Below are 13,516 nucleotides of genomic sequence, written 5' to 3' on the forward strand. Positions count from 1 at the left end.
CCACGGATGTCTGGGCTTCACCCGGCATTGATGTTTGGTCTTGGGTGGGACAGAGTTGACGCCCTATATCTGAAGGTAGCAGAGCTCTGCTTGTTATCAACACAGGGTCCTCGACAGGATGCGAGGGTCTGTCTGCTGCTCCTGACCCAGCTGTAAAAGGGTTTCTGCCTGGGCCCTGCGGTTGACGGGTTTTGCTGCACCGTCTATCAGTGGTTTAATATTTTTCTTCCTAGGAGGAGTGCAGGAAGCCTGTGGTGTCCGTGCCTTTCCCCAGGCAGCTGTTGGTTATTTCCTTCATGCCTGCAGCACTGAGGTGAGCTCTCTCACCTCTCCCACGCTGCCTCTAATCTTTCTCATGAGGAAACAACAGGACCAGCTGAGATTCTCTAAGTGCCAACTCCCCTTGTGCTCGGGGTCCGGAGGATACCGGCAAAATTGAAAGGTACATTCATGACTTTCATTAAGATATAAACTAAGCAAGTGCCAAATATCTTATTTAGCTTATTAATGAACGAGGGAATTAGTAAGACATACAATCGTGTTGTAGCTTTGTACATCTACTGTGCGATAAAGAATGCCGAAATGAATTTACAGATGGATGTAAAATTGACCACCTGCTTGCATTCGTTGGCTGTTGTGTAGCTTAGCCAAGCGGGCACATCAGAAGAAAAAGCATCGCACTGGCAACTTCTACATGGTGAGAAGCACTTGCATTCCACTGGACATAACTTACATTGCTTTGGGCAGGAATTATTTGCATTGCTATCAACTTGCTATAATGTAGAGAGTTGTAAATAGCCTGGTCAAAGGCCAACAAAGGAATAAATGACCAAGATGAATGAGGTGGTTTGGACATTCGTGACATTTCAAATGGCTGCGCCATTCTGCGTTCTCACTACCAGTGAACGAGCGTTCCTGTGGCTCCACCTCCTCACCAGTATCTGGTGTTGTCTGTGTTGCAGATTGTGGCCATTCGAATAGGTGTGGAACGGTGTCTTACCCTTGTTTTACTTTCCACTTCTCTGATGACATACGATATGGAGCATCTTTTCATTAAATCCCTTCTTGTTTCTTTTATTGCAGGCAGACAGGTTAGCTGGTACCCAAAGCCGTGTTATTCTCTGGTTACAGTTAGAAATAAAATTGGACTCAGAGGCTTACTTAGCTCTCTCAAGGTTGCAATTTTGTTCGCAGTAGACAAGGTGTTAAAATTCAAAATACTTTCTCATCTCTCATCTTTCTGTTCTTTCTGATTGCAGAACCTTGCCCTTCGTATTAAAGAAAACATTTTATAATGGATCTAAGTCACCTGTAGAAGAAAATATCATATCTGTATGGGTGTTTTATTTCCTTTCATTCAAGATAAAATACGGCAGGGTCAACATACGAAGTTGCTATTTCTGGCAAACTCTTTTGTGTAACGTCTGAGTTACCTGGACAATTATCTCCAATGTTCTATTTTACAGTTTTTATGCACATAGGGTTTAATCTCCAGTTGTTTGCCTTGTCCTCTGCACTGGGGAAACTCATTCCATTTAGCTTATTTCCACTAATTTGTTGATTGACATTTTCTTCAAGGGATGACTCAAACCTGAAGTAGTGCTTTGTTGCTGCTTCAGGTTCTTCCTTGGTTTTGCTTTATCATGGCCTTGTAGGGCCTGTGTAGATAGAGCGAAGTTGTTTATTTTTTTTTTAATTTTTATTTCATTTTTTGGCCGTGCCGCGTCACATGCGGGATCTCAGCTCCCTGAGCAGGAATCGAACACATGCCCCCTGCATTGGAAGCGTGGAGTCTTAACCACTGGACCGCCAGGGAAGTCTGTATGAAGGGAATGTGAAAGAGCAAAGATAAAATAATGGGAGGCCATCCACATGCACTTACCATACACACTCCCATTTTACTGAGCACACACGAAGGTGCCCCAAAGACCTGGAATATATGCCCATCTTGATTTGCCTGGCTAATTACTGCTCTGCCTTTGTCTGTGACTCACAAGTAGGTGCCACCGTCTCTCACTCTGCACTAGGTCCAAGTCATAGCAATTTTTCTCTAGGAAAGTGAATAGCAACTTCATTTCCTATAATCAAGAGTGCACAGAGGATACTGACGTGTGTTTGTGACCTGATGGGGAATACATAGAGGGACCACACTTGGCAAGTTAACGAACCCTGAGCTCTAGCCACGACTTGGCCGTGATCCCAATACTGTTAGCCTCCTGAGATTTTTTTTTAAAGTACTTATTCCTTTAAATATTTATTTATTTATTTATTTATTCATTTGTGTCAGGTCTTAGTTGCGGCACGCAGGATCTTCATTGTGGCGCTCAGACTTCTCTCTAGCTGTGGTGCACGGGCTCCAGAGTGCGTGGGCTCAGTAGTTGCAGTGCTCAGGCTTAGTTGCCCTGTGGCATGTGGGATCTTAGTTCCCCAGCCAGGGATCGAAGCTGCATCCCCTGCACTGGAAGGCGGATTCTTAACCACTGGACCACCAGGGAAGTCCCAGCCTCCTGAGATATTTAGAGTAATTAAATGAGTGACATGCATACAGCGCATTATTCAATAAAGAGTATTATAGTTATTTTCAGAAATTCATGAATCTAATGAACATATGCTTTTAAAAGTCATCCAATGGTTTCAAGGGGAAAAAAAGATGGGAGAAAAGAACTAGATGTGATTTGAAGCCAGCATTTGTTTTGCTCCCTTGCCGTGCGATGCCTTAAATGGCGACAGGATGATTCATCGTGAGTACTAACAATTAACTAAAGGTCTGTTATTAAAATGGTCGATGGTTTTATCCATTGATTTTCAATCTCGGTGACTACCATGCTCACGGCCCTGTCTACAATCCCCCGTTTGAAGGACCTGCTATGAAGAGTGTTGTTTTAATGCCCTGAATACTGTTGATTGGACCAGAGGAGGGAATCTGAACCAAGAGTAAAAGAGAGCATGGATACCTCAGATGTGGAATGGTGTGCAGGGGCAAGACAGGTGAGTAATATGCTCCTTTCGGAAATCTCAACTAGATAACTCTTTGAAAATGAGGTCTGGAAGAATGACAGCTGGGTCTGTAAGAATGCAGAAGGAACATGAGGTCAGAAAGGGATCATGGCATGCAACACAGTGAGGACACCCAGGCTTAGGAGTTAGTAGGAGGGGTTAAGAGGTAGACAGTAGGGGGAAGGAGAAGTGGAAAAAAGTGAAGGAGCTGGTAACCAGGGAAGAAAGGACCAGACACGAGACACAAGAGTAGGGGCCGTCAGTGTCAAGAGAAAGAAAAAAGTGGGCAGGCGTGCATGCTGTTAGCCCGGTGACAACCAGGTCCAATGTCTTTTTTCTTTTTTTAAAATAAATTTATTTTATTTATTTATTTCTGGCTGCATTGGGTCTTTGTTGCTGCATGCAGGCTTTCTCTAGTTGTGGCGAGCGGGGGCTACTCTTCGTTGCGGTGTGCGGGCTTCACATTACGGTGGCATTTCTTGTTGTGGAGCACGGGCTCTAGGCGCACGGGCTTCAGTAGTTGTGGCACTCGGGCTCAGTAGTTGTGGCTCACGGGCTCTAGAGCGCAGGCTCAGTAGTTGTGGCGCGCGGGCTTAGTTGCTCCGTGGCATGTGGGATGTTCCTGGACCAGGGCTCAAACCCATGTCCCCTGCATTGGCAGGCAGATTCTTTTTCTTTAAATTTTTTTTAACATCTTTATTGGAGTATAATTGCTTTACAATGGTGTGTTAGTTTCTGCTGTATAACAAAGTGAATCAGCTGTACATATACATATATCCCCATATCTCCTCCCTCTTGCATCTCCCTCCCACCCTCCCTATCCCACCCCTCTAAGTGGTCACAAAGCACCGAGCTGATCTCCCTGTGCTATGAGGTTGCTTCCCACTAGCTATCTATTTTACATTTGGTAGTGTATATATGTCCATGCCACTCTCTCACTTCGTCCCAGCTTACCCTTCCCCCTCCCCGTGTCCTCAAGTCCATTCTCTAGTAGGCCTGTGTCTTTATTCCCATCTCTTCCCACTAGGTTCTTCAGAACCATTTTTTTTTTCTAGATTCCATATATATGTGTTAGCATACAGTATTTGTTTTTCTCTTTCTGACTTGCTTCACTCTGTATGACAGACTCTAGGTCCATCCACCTCTCTACAAATAACTCAATTTCATTTCTTTTTATGGCTGAGTAACATTCCATTGTATATATGTGCCACATCTTCTTTATCCATTCATCTGTCGATGGACACTTAGGTTGAGGTTGCTTCCATGTCCTGGCTATTGTAAATAGAGCTGCAGTGAACATTGTGGTACGTGACTCTTTTTGAATTATGGTTTTCTCAGGGTATATGCCCAGTAGTGGGATTGCTGGGTCGTATGGTAGTTCTATTCTTAGTTTTTTTAAGGAACCTCCATACTGTTCTCCATAGTGGCTGTATCAATTTACATTCCCACCAACAGTGCAAGAGGGTTCCCTTTTCTCCACACCCTCTCCAGCATTTATTGTTTATAGATTTTTTGATGATGGCCATTCTGACCAGTGTGAGGTGATACCTCACTGTAGTTTTGATTTGCATTTCTCTTATGATTAGTGACGTTGAGCATCCTTTCATGTGTTTGTTGGCAATCTGTATATCTTCTTTGGAGAAATGTCTATTTAGGTCTTCTGCACATTTTTGGATTGGGTTGTTTGTTTTTTTGATATCGAGCTGCTTGTAAATTTTGGAGATTAATCCTTTGTCAGTTGCTTCATCTGCAAATATTTTCTCCCATTCTGAGGGTTGTCTTTTCGTCTTGTTTATGGTTTCCTTTGCTGTGCAAAAGCTTTTCAGTTTCATTAGGTCCCATTTATTTTTGTTTTTGTTTCCATTTCTCTAGGAGGTGGGTCATAAAGGATCTTGCTGTGATTTATGTCACAGAGTATTCTGGCAGGCAGATTCTTAACCACTGCGCCACCAGGGAAGTCCCTCCAATTTCCCTTCTAGGCATGAACACCTTGAGAGTAAAATGATCTTTATTTGGAAGGCCATTTGAGTAAATATCTATTAACTGCTGATAAATGAAACATAAATAAATCAAATATTAAAGTTCGATTTTCCTGTATTAAATTAACGCAGTCTAAATGTGGAAAGCTTTACATATCAGATAATTAAGAATGGGGGAAAAACATCATAGTAAGTTCCATGATATAAAATTTCTATTAAGTCATTCCTATTTTTCATCCCACAATTTTTTCAAGCATGTTTTGATATTCTGTCATCTTTACATCATATTGAATTTATTTAATACTTATTATAGTATATGACAATTTCTAAATTTGTATATGCCTTTCACAGTCTTTATTTTTGATATATAACAACCCATTGAGTTGATATGATATGATTTATATGAACATGTACCAACAGTCGACATTTAAATTATTGACCTTTTTTCACCCTCACTTTGTTTTATTTTCACAGATGAACTGCAAGTACACATGACACCATACAACCATTTTCCTTAAAGGCTCTGCATTATTTTTAAATAATCTTTTGGTATTTATTGTGGAAAAACCTTGAGGATAATCTACTTTTTCCTTCCATTTTTTAGGTCATGTATGTTTCCTGCTCGAATGCATACAGATTATTCTTGCCTTTTCCATCAATTCTTGGTGAGCCCTCTTAGTCACCAAACTCAATTATTTTCTAAGCTTAGGAAAACGTCTTCTATGATGTGTTCAATATTTTCCTGTCTTCCATTGGTCTTTATTTTCCTAAGTTCCAACTATATTATTCGGAGTTTAAAGTAAGGTTCTGGAGGACACTTTAGCCTCAAGAAATCAAATAAATTCCTCTCATTTCACTAAAAAAAAAAAATTCATCCATTTCCTTTGCATTCATGTACAGCGTCTCAAATTATCTTCCAAAGTACCGAGTTGATCTCTCCAAGTTTCGCTGTTTCTTTTTACCCATTACAAAGTGAATTTTCATCTTGGTAGAGCATTTCTGAATTCCACAAACTCTCTCTCTATGTCCTCATGGTATTCATCCATCTCAGCCTATCGCTTCCTTGCCTGTTGCTTTTTTTATTCTTCATAAGCAATCTGATTCTATATTTAGTACCTCAGAGCAGTCATTCTCCAACAACCTCTGTTCTTGTCACTCCAATCCATTCACTAAGAACGCTTCCTTGCATCCCTCTGAGAATTGCAACCCTTCCTTCACATGCGGAGTTTTGTCCTAATCCCTGTGTAGTTCTCCGACCCCAACCGTTGACTCATTCACCTGTTTACGTCTCCAGGTTCACCTCCTGGAGCCCTTTGCCTCTCACCTCACACTTCAGGTATTCTTAACTACTTGAACTTAGAAAGCACACCGGTCATTTAGAAGAGCATCTTCCTCACAAATGTGAGGACCTCAAAGACAGCGGCAGGACCGTCCTCACTAGTACATCCTTCATATCCACCTCTTATTGGTTGCTCAAAAACCTCATTAAATCCATGAATGAATGGACACGTGAATGAGAGCAGGAACTCACACTTACACTGTTACCATATACTGGTCAGGATTCTAAGCCCTACAACCAATAAGGAGGGTAATGCAACTGGGACCACCAATTAGGAAGTGCTGGAGCCAGTGCATAAACTCACGGCGTCTGAGAGGCTTTTGCTAAAGGCATCACAATAATATTTCAAGACTCACACAATTATGGATGGAAATAATCTAAGTATTCATTGATGAAGGAATGGGTAAAGAAAATGTAAATACACACACACACACACACACACACACACACACAGGAATATGATTCAGTGTGAGAAACAAGAAATCATTTGTGACAACATGGATGGACTTGGAGGGCATTACACTAAGTGAAACAAGTCAGAGAAAGACAATTACTGTGTGATCTCACTTATATACAGAATCTAAACAAAACAAAACAAAACAACAAACTCATAGATACAGAGAACAGACTGGTGGTTTCAGGGAATGGGGAGTGCATGATGGGTGAAGGGGGTCAAAAGGTACAAACTTTCAGTTATAAAATAAACTAGTCCTGCTGCGAGAAAATATTTGCAAACGATGTGATCAACAAGGGCTTAATTTCCAAAATATACAAACAGCTCCTACAACTTAACAACAAAAAAATGAACAATGCAATCCAAAAATGGACAGAAGACCTAAATAGACATTTCTCCAAACAAGACATACAGATGCCCAAGAGGCACATGAAAAGATGCTCAACATTGCTTATTATTAGAGAAATGCAAATCCAAACTACAATGAGGTACCACCTCACACTGGTCAGAATGGCCATCATCAAAATGTCTACAAACAATAAAAGCTGGAGAGGGTGTGGACAAAAGCAAACCCTCCTGCACTGTTTTTGGGAATGTAAATTGGTGCAGCCACTATGGAGATTTCTATTTTTAGTTTTTTGGAGGTTCCTCAAAAAACTAAAAATAGAATTACCATGTGATCCAGCAATCCCACTCCTGGGCATATATCCAGAGAAAAACATGGTTTGAAAAGATACGTGCCCCTCAATGTTCACTGCAGCACTACTTACAATAGCCAGGACATGGAAATAACCTAAATGTCCGTCGACAGATAAATGGATAAGGAAGATATGGTACATATATACAATGGAATATTACTCAGCCATAAAAAGAATGAAATAATGCCATTTGCAGCAACACGGATTGACTTAGAGATGATCAAACTAAGTGAAATAAGTCAGACAGAGAAAGACAAATATCATACGTTATCACTTCTATGTGGAATCTAAAATATGACACAAATGAACTTATCTACAAAACAGAAACAGGCCATTTCCAACCAATATTTTATGATTGATAAAGTGTCACTGATTTCCTTATTCAGTTGTGTTTCAGGAAAAGTAAAAAATATATGAGAGATTTCGAAGATTCACACAAGTTCAAGATACACCTAACCTAATGTATGCCACTAGATCTTAATTCATCATAGATAAATATCATATACTGGGGATTTGTAGAACTCTAACCACATCTAAAATATGACACCAATGAACTTATCTACGATACAGAAACAGACTCACAGACATAGAGAACAGACTTGTGGTTGCCAAGGGGGAGAGGGGTGGGAGAGGGATGGACTGGGAGTTTGGGGTTAACAGATGCAAACTAGTATATATAGGATGGATAAACAACAAGGCCCTACTGTACAGCACAGGGAACTATATCCAATATCCTGTGATAAACCATCATGGAAAAGAATATGAAAAATTATGTATATGTACAACTGAGTCACTTTGCTGTACAGCAGAAATTAACACATTGTAAATCAACTATACTTCAATAAAATAAATTTTAAAACATTATAAAAAGTAAAATAAAATAGTCCTGGAGATGTAGTGTACAGCATGGTGACTACAGTTATCAAGAGTATTATACATTTGAAAGTCGCTAAGATGGTAGACAGCACAAGTTCTCATCGCAAGAAAAAAAAATCTGTAACTATGTGTGGTGATGGATGTTAACTAGATTTCTGGTGGTAACAATGTCACAATATGTACACATATCAAATTATTATGTTGTACACCTGAAACGAATATGATGTTATATGTCAATTATACCTCGATTTGAAACAAAAAGAAAAGAAGAAACGAAGCCTTTGACACCTTGATCTTGAACATCTGGCTTCCAGAATTATGAGAAAATGAGTATCTATTGTTTAAGCCGAAAAAGAAAAGTACAGCAAGGTCTCTTCCGCCTAAAGCTTTGGTCCATATTAGCTGTCTGGGCCACTCTTTCCTCTTCCCTCATCCACCAGGCCCATCCTTATTCTTTCTCTTCACAGATACAACATCCCTCACAAGAAGCCTTTCCTACCGTCCTAGGGGGATGTGCCCTGACACCCTGTTAGGTGTTCCTCAAATGTGTTCTGGGGTACTCTCCATATGAACCAGCAGAACGCCCCCAGTATAGTTAAAGCTCTACAAAGGCAGGAAAAATATGTCTTGTTCATCCGTCTGTTTACACGGTCGAGAGCATTATCTCACCGCATCTTAAGCAAGGATGATTCATCATCTCTCTTGCAGCCATTAAATATTTACGAACGTCCCCTTTGAGTGAGGGAAGAGCCTGAGTGAGGTAAAAGCCATAAGAGCCTGATGTCTGCAGAGAGTGTATCAGCTCTGAGCCTCGTCATTGGCAGGTTTGCTTTCAACATCCAAATAGCATCACGGAAGTACCCGATGTGACTCCTAAGAATAGGTTTGAAACAAACCAGCATTTTTGAACCAAGTTTCAGGATGCCGGGAGAGGAGACACCTCTACTTCCTAAGGCGTTGATGTCTGTCAGAAGCTTCTCAAATATGGTCCATTTAAATTTTCAGAAATAATTTGTAAAGGAGATATGCATAGTTCCATTTTGAAAATAACGAAAGCGAACAATGAGAGAGGTCACCCAGCTACTGGTACGTCCACCAGGTTTCAACTACCCTTGCTCTGAGTTACTCGGTGATGTTTTAATTATTTAAGGTTGAAACCCAGATTTTGCGCCTCCATGAAAAGCTGGGGCTGCACTTTTTTAGGAGCTTTCCTTGATTTCGACCACTGTGTTTGCCTTACTGTCTGCCCCCTGGGCTCCACATCCTTCCAGCTTGTGACTGGTCTGAGGGCATTTCCCCTCAGAAGAGAGATGAGATTCCACTCTCCCTGTCTCCGTTCATTGCGGAGGAGAACACCTCTTCCAAAGGCTTCTTCTTCTGCATGGAATGGTACCCACCTGGCTTCTAACACCACCCGCCCCTCTAAGAATTACCCTGTGCAAACATAGAAGTCTTCAACTCAGCCATGACATTTTTAGTTAAATTCACATGGAGTAAATGATTATCTTTCCAGTCAATGCCTATGATGCCATAAAAAGAGTTTTCCCCTTCAGTATTACTTAAATGTTACACTCTAGTCCATCTTTATCATGACTAAATAGAAACATGGAGGTCATCTACTGTGAGATGGAAATTGTTTTCTCCATGAACTTGGTGCTCATAGGGAATTCCAGAAACAAGACTTGCAATGACTCTGGTCATATATTTGCACTCGTGTGGGGGCGTAATGCAGCAGCCGTAGTCAACTGGAGAGACAACACGGCTGCTGATGTAAGGCTAATGTAGTTGTGCAGGTGATGGCCAGGACTCTCCATCTCTCATGGTAGAAATGCTGTCCACTTGATACCAGCTTCGGGTGGAGCTCTGTGACCTCTGTCTTGCTTCCCCCGATTCCTCATCCTTTCTCAGTTCATCTTGATCTTTGGACCAGACCCTCTCACCCCTTACTCTTTCGGAGCTGACTTACTGACTGGCAAAGTCTGGTGATGCCAGAGTCTCAAAAAAAAAAAAAATTAAAAAAAAAAATATATATCCTTGAAAATTCTTTCCTCAACAGCAGTTCTGTACTTTAAAAATATTTACTAACAATTAGTGCTATTCGTTTTGAATCAATAATCTATAAAAAATGTACTGAGCTAAAGATCTTACCACTTAGTTCTTTCCTGATCTGCAGACAAAACTGATCTGCTAGATATGATCCATTTAACATGAGGAAAAGGAAATGTTTCCCAAGAGACACCACAGGACTTGGAACAAAGAAAGCTAGCACATGAAGTCCATGAATCCTTTCCTTTAGTACAGTACAGCTCCCAGCCTAAGCATTCAGTAAACACAGTCGCTGTCATGCTTTACATGTTTTTCTTTTTAAAATTTACACATTTGACACTGTCTAGATAATGTTGGTTTCCAAAACACATTCATTGGAAGCGGTGTTGGCAAGAAAATAGACAAGGTCATCTGAGTTATCTTTCCTATTACTCAACCCTGAGATTCACTCCAATAAAAAGGGGGTGTAAGCTCCCAGAAATTTGGCTTGTGCCAGGAATCTACACTTCTGATAGCACTATTTTTAATGAGTCCTTGGGTTTATGTAAAATTGATGTGCTTACACATTTTGGTCAACAAGCATTTATTGAAGTTTCTGGCCAAAGGTGGTTGAGTAAAGACTCTCCTTCCTTAAAATTTCCATAAAGAAAATAAATAATGAAAACTAGAGGGAAAAAAATAACCGTTCTCTCTCTCTCTTTTTTTATAATAACCTTTCTCTTTAATATATGAAAATTACCACAAACCCCCATCATGAGTCATGCCTGCAGACTGAACATGAAACCTGGATTTCCAAAAATTAAAAAAAAAAAAAAAATGATGGGCCCCTTGTTCTTGGAGAAGGAAACACAGAAAAGCTAAGAAAATTCTCCAGGGTCATACTGCTGGCAAGAGAGTTCATCAGGAAGCCTGATGCTAGCAGGAACGTGGGGAGACGGGAATAAGGAAATAAACCACCAAAGAGATGAAAGCCACCTCAGAAGGAAAAGAGAACAAACAAGACTCGTACAACCAAAACACCATTAAGATTCTTTCTTGTGCAGAACAACCAACCCTCATTCTTTCATTTATTTCTGCAGCTTCACCAATTTGCCTGTTGTTTCATTTCTACCTCGCCTGTCTTGAGCCTTTGAGAGACCACATTTTCTTTATTTGCTTTCATGGTGACTAAGAATATTAATGCTTGACGTTATTGGAGAATTACTATCAAACACAATACACTGGAGAAAGAAATAAAATATGAACCTATTATAAAAGAGGAGGTGAAGTCATTATTTTTTGACGGGTTACTTTTATAACAAAAACCTAAGAGAATCAACTGGAAAATAAAAATGAAGATATTAAGACATTAAAGGAACATGGTTATTTATGACATTAACACAGAAATTCAATATTTTCCCCAGATATGAGTAATAATATGTTAGGGAATAAACTGACAGGAAGATAGCTCATATTACCAAATAAGCAAAAAAATAAAGTACCTCAAAATTAACTTAACAAGCCATGTACAATATATAGAGAGAAAAATGTTGAAACATTGTTGACACATATAAATAAGAATTAAGTAAGTGGAAAAACATGTTATTTTTCCTTGACAAAGAAGACTCAGTATTGTAAAGATGTCAATCTTCTTAAATTAATTTGTAAATTGAGGGCAATCTCAATAGAAATGCCAACAGGATTACTTTGAAACTAGAAAAGCTAATTCTCAGACTAATGAGGAAGGACCAGCCCCTCGAGATATTCAGACGTATTATAAAACTACATTTATTAGAGTTACTTGATGTTGGTACAGGAATATAGGTAGAGAGCAACAGACAGGACAGAGGCCATAAGTAGATTGACATACAAAGTGGAATTTAGTATATGTCAAAGAGAACATCCTAAATCAGTGAGGAAGAGAATACATTTAACAAATAATAGTGGGATAGTGATGTGGCCATCAAGGGAAAATACATATATGTGCATATGTACATACATATATATGAGTATATATGTTTATTAAACTATATTTGTTACTATATATAGTAACTATATACTATATATACACAGACTATATACTAAATAGTATCTGTGTGTAGATAGATAGATAGATGATATTTTCATTTCCATTTATTTACCTATGGCTTATTTTATTCCTTATATAAATTTAAATATGAGGGTAGAAATTCTAGAAGGGAACAGGGCTCATTTTACAAGTACAGTGCTGAAGTGGAGACAACTTTCAAAGCAAGACATAAAACTGCGCACCATATTGATTTATTGATTTAGCCACTCTAAATTTACAATTTGTGCATTCAAAAATAAACTATATTGAAATTAAAAGACAGATTTTTAACAAGACATATCTCTTTGCCTAGTCATACAGGATTTGAGGACAAAGATGCTTCTATTTGTTCATTTAGTTATTTAGTATCATCAAAAGCCCTCAGCACAGCACGCTGAATAAACAATCACTCTATACACATTTAATCATCAATTCATCGTGTTGATCAGAACTCCGTACTCTCAAATAGGAAATTTTTTCTCCAAATCCAAGCAGGAAGGAATTGGCTCACTTATCCTAAGAAAGTAAAAGAAGCTGAAGTTTCAAGAATTTGTCCGCTGTCTCAGCTTAATATAAGCTGTGGGATACAAGAGGAAAAATAAAACACCGAGAACTGAATCAATTATAAAAAGTGATCCAAGCTACAGAACTCTTTGATTTCCGCAGGTTTTTGCTTTTGGTGGTTTTTTTGGTAACACCCTTATTGAGATATAATTCATGTACCACACAATTCACCCATTTAAAGTACAAATCAATGATTTCTAGTACATCAGAAGAATTGCTCAATCATCACAGTAAATTTTAGAATATTTTCATCACCTGAAAAAGAAAACCTACACACTTTGGCTGCAATTCCTCATTACACCTCTTCCCAACCCTAGGCAACCACTAATATACTTAACATGTCCATAGATTTTCCTATTCTAGACATTTCATATCAATAGAATCCCACCATATGTGGTCTTTTGTGACCAGCTTCTTCATTTAGCATAATGCTTTGAAGAAACATCCAAATGGCAGCACAAATTAATTCTTCATTTCTTTTTATGGCTGAATAATATTCCACTGCACGGATAGACC

The 13,516-nt window shown here is 39.3% G+C and overlaps 1 protein-coding gene across 3 annotated transcripts in view; it reads right to left on the bottom strand.

Annotated features, from left to right (window-relative positions):
- Positions 1–13,516, bottom strand: part of LOC309653429 (neuroligin-4, X-linked) — a 581,567-nt gene that overhangs the window by 379,169 nt on the left and 188,882 nt on the right. The gene's annotated exons all lie outside the window — the stretch shown is intronic.

The sequence above is a fragment of the Balaenoptera physalus genome (assembly GCF_965194825.1).
Source record: "Balaenoptera physalus genome assembly, chromosome: Y".
NCBI classification, from domain to species: domain Eukaryota; kingdom Metazoa; phylum Chordata; class Mammalia; order Artiodactyla; family Balaenopteridae; genus Balaenoptera; species Balaenoptera physalus.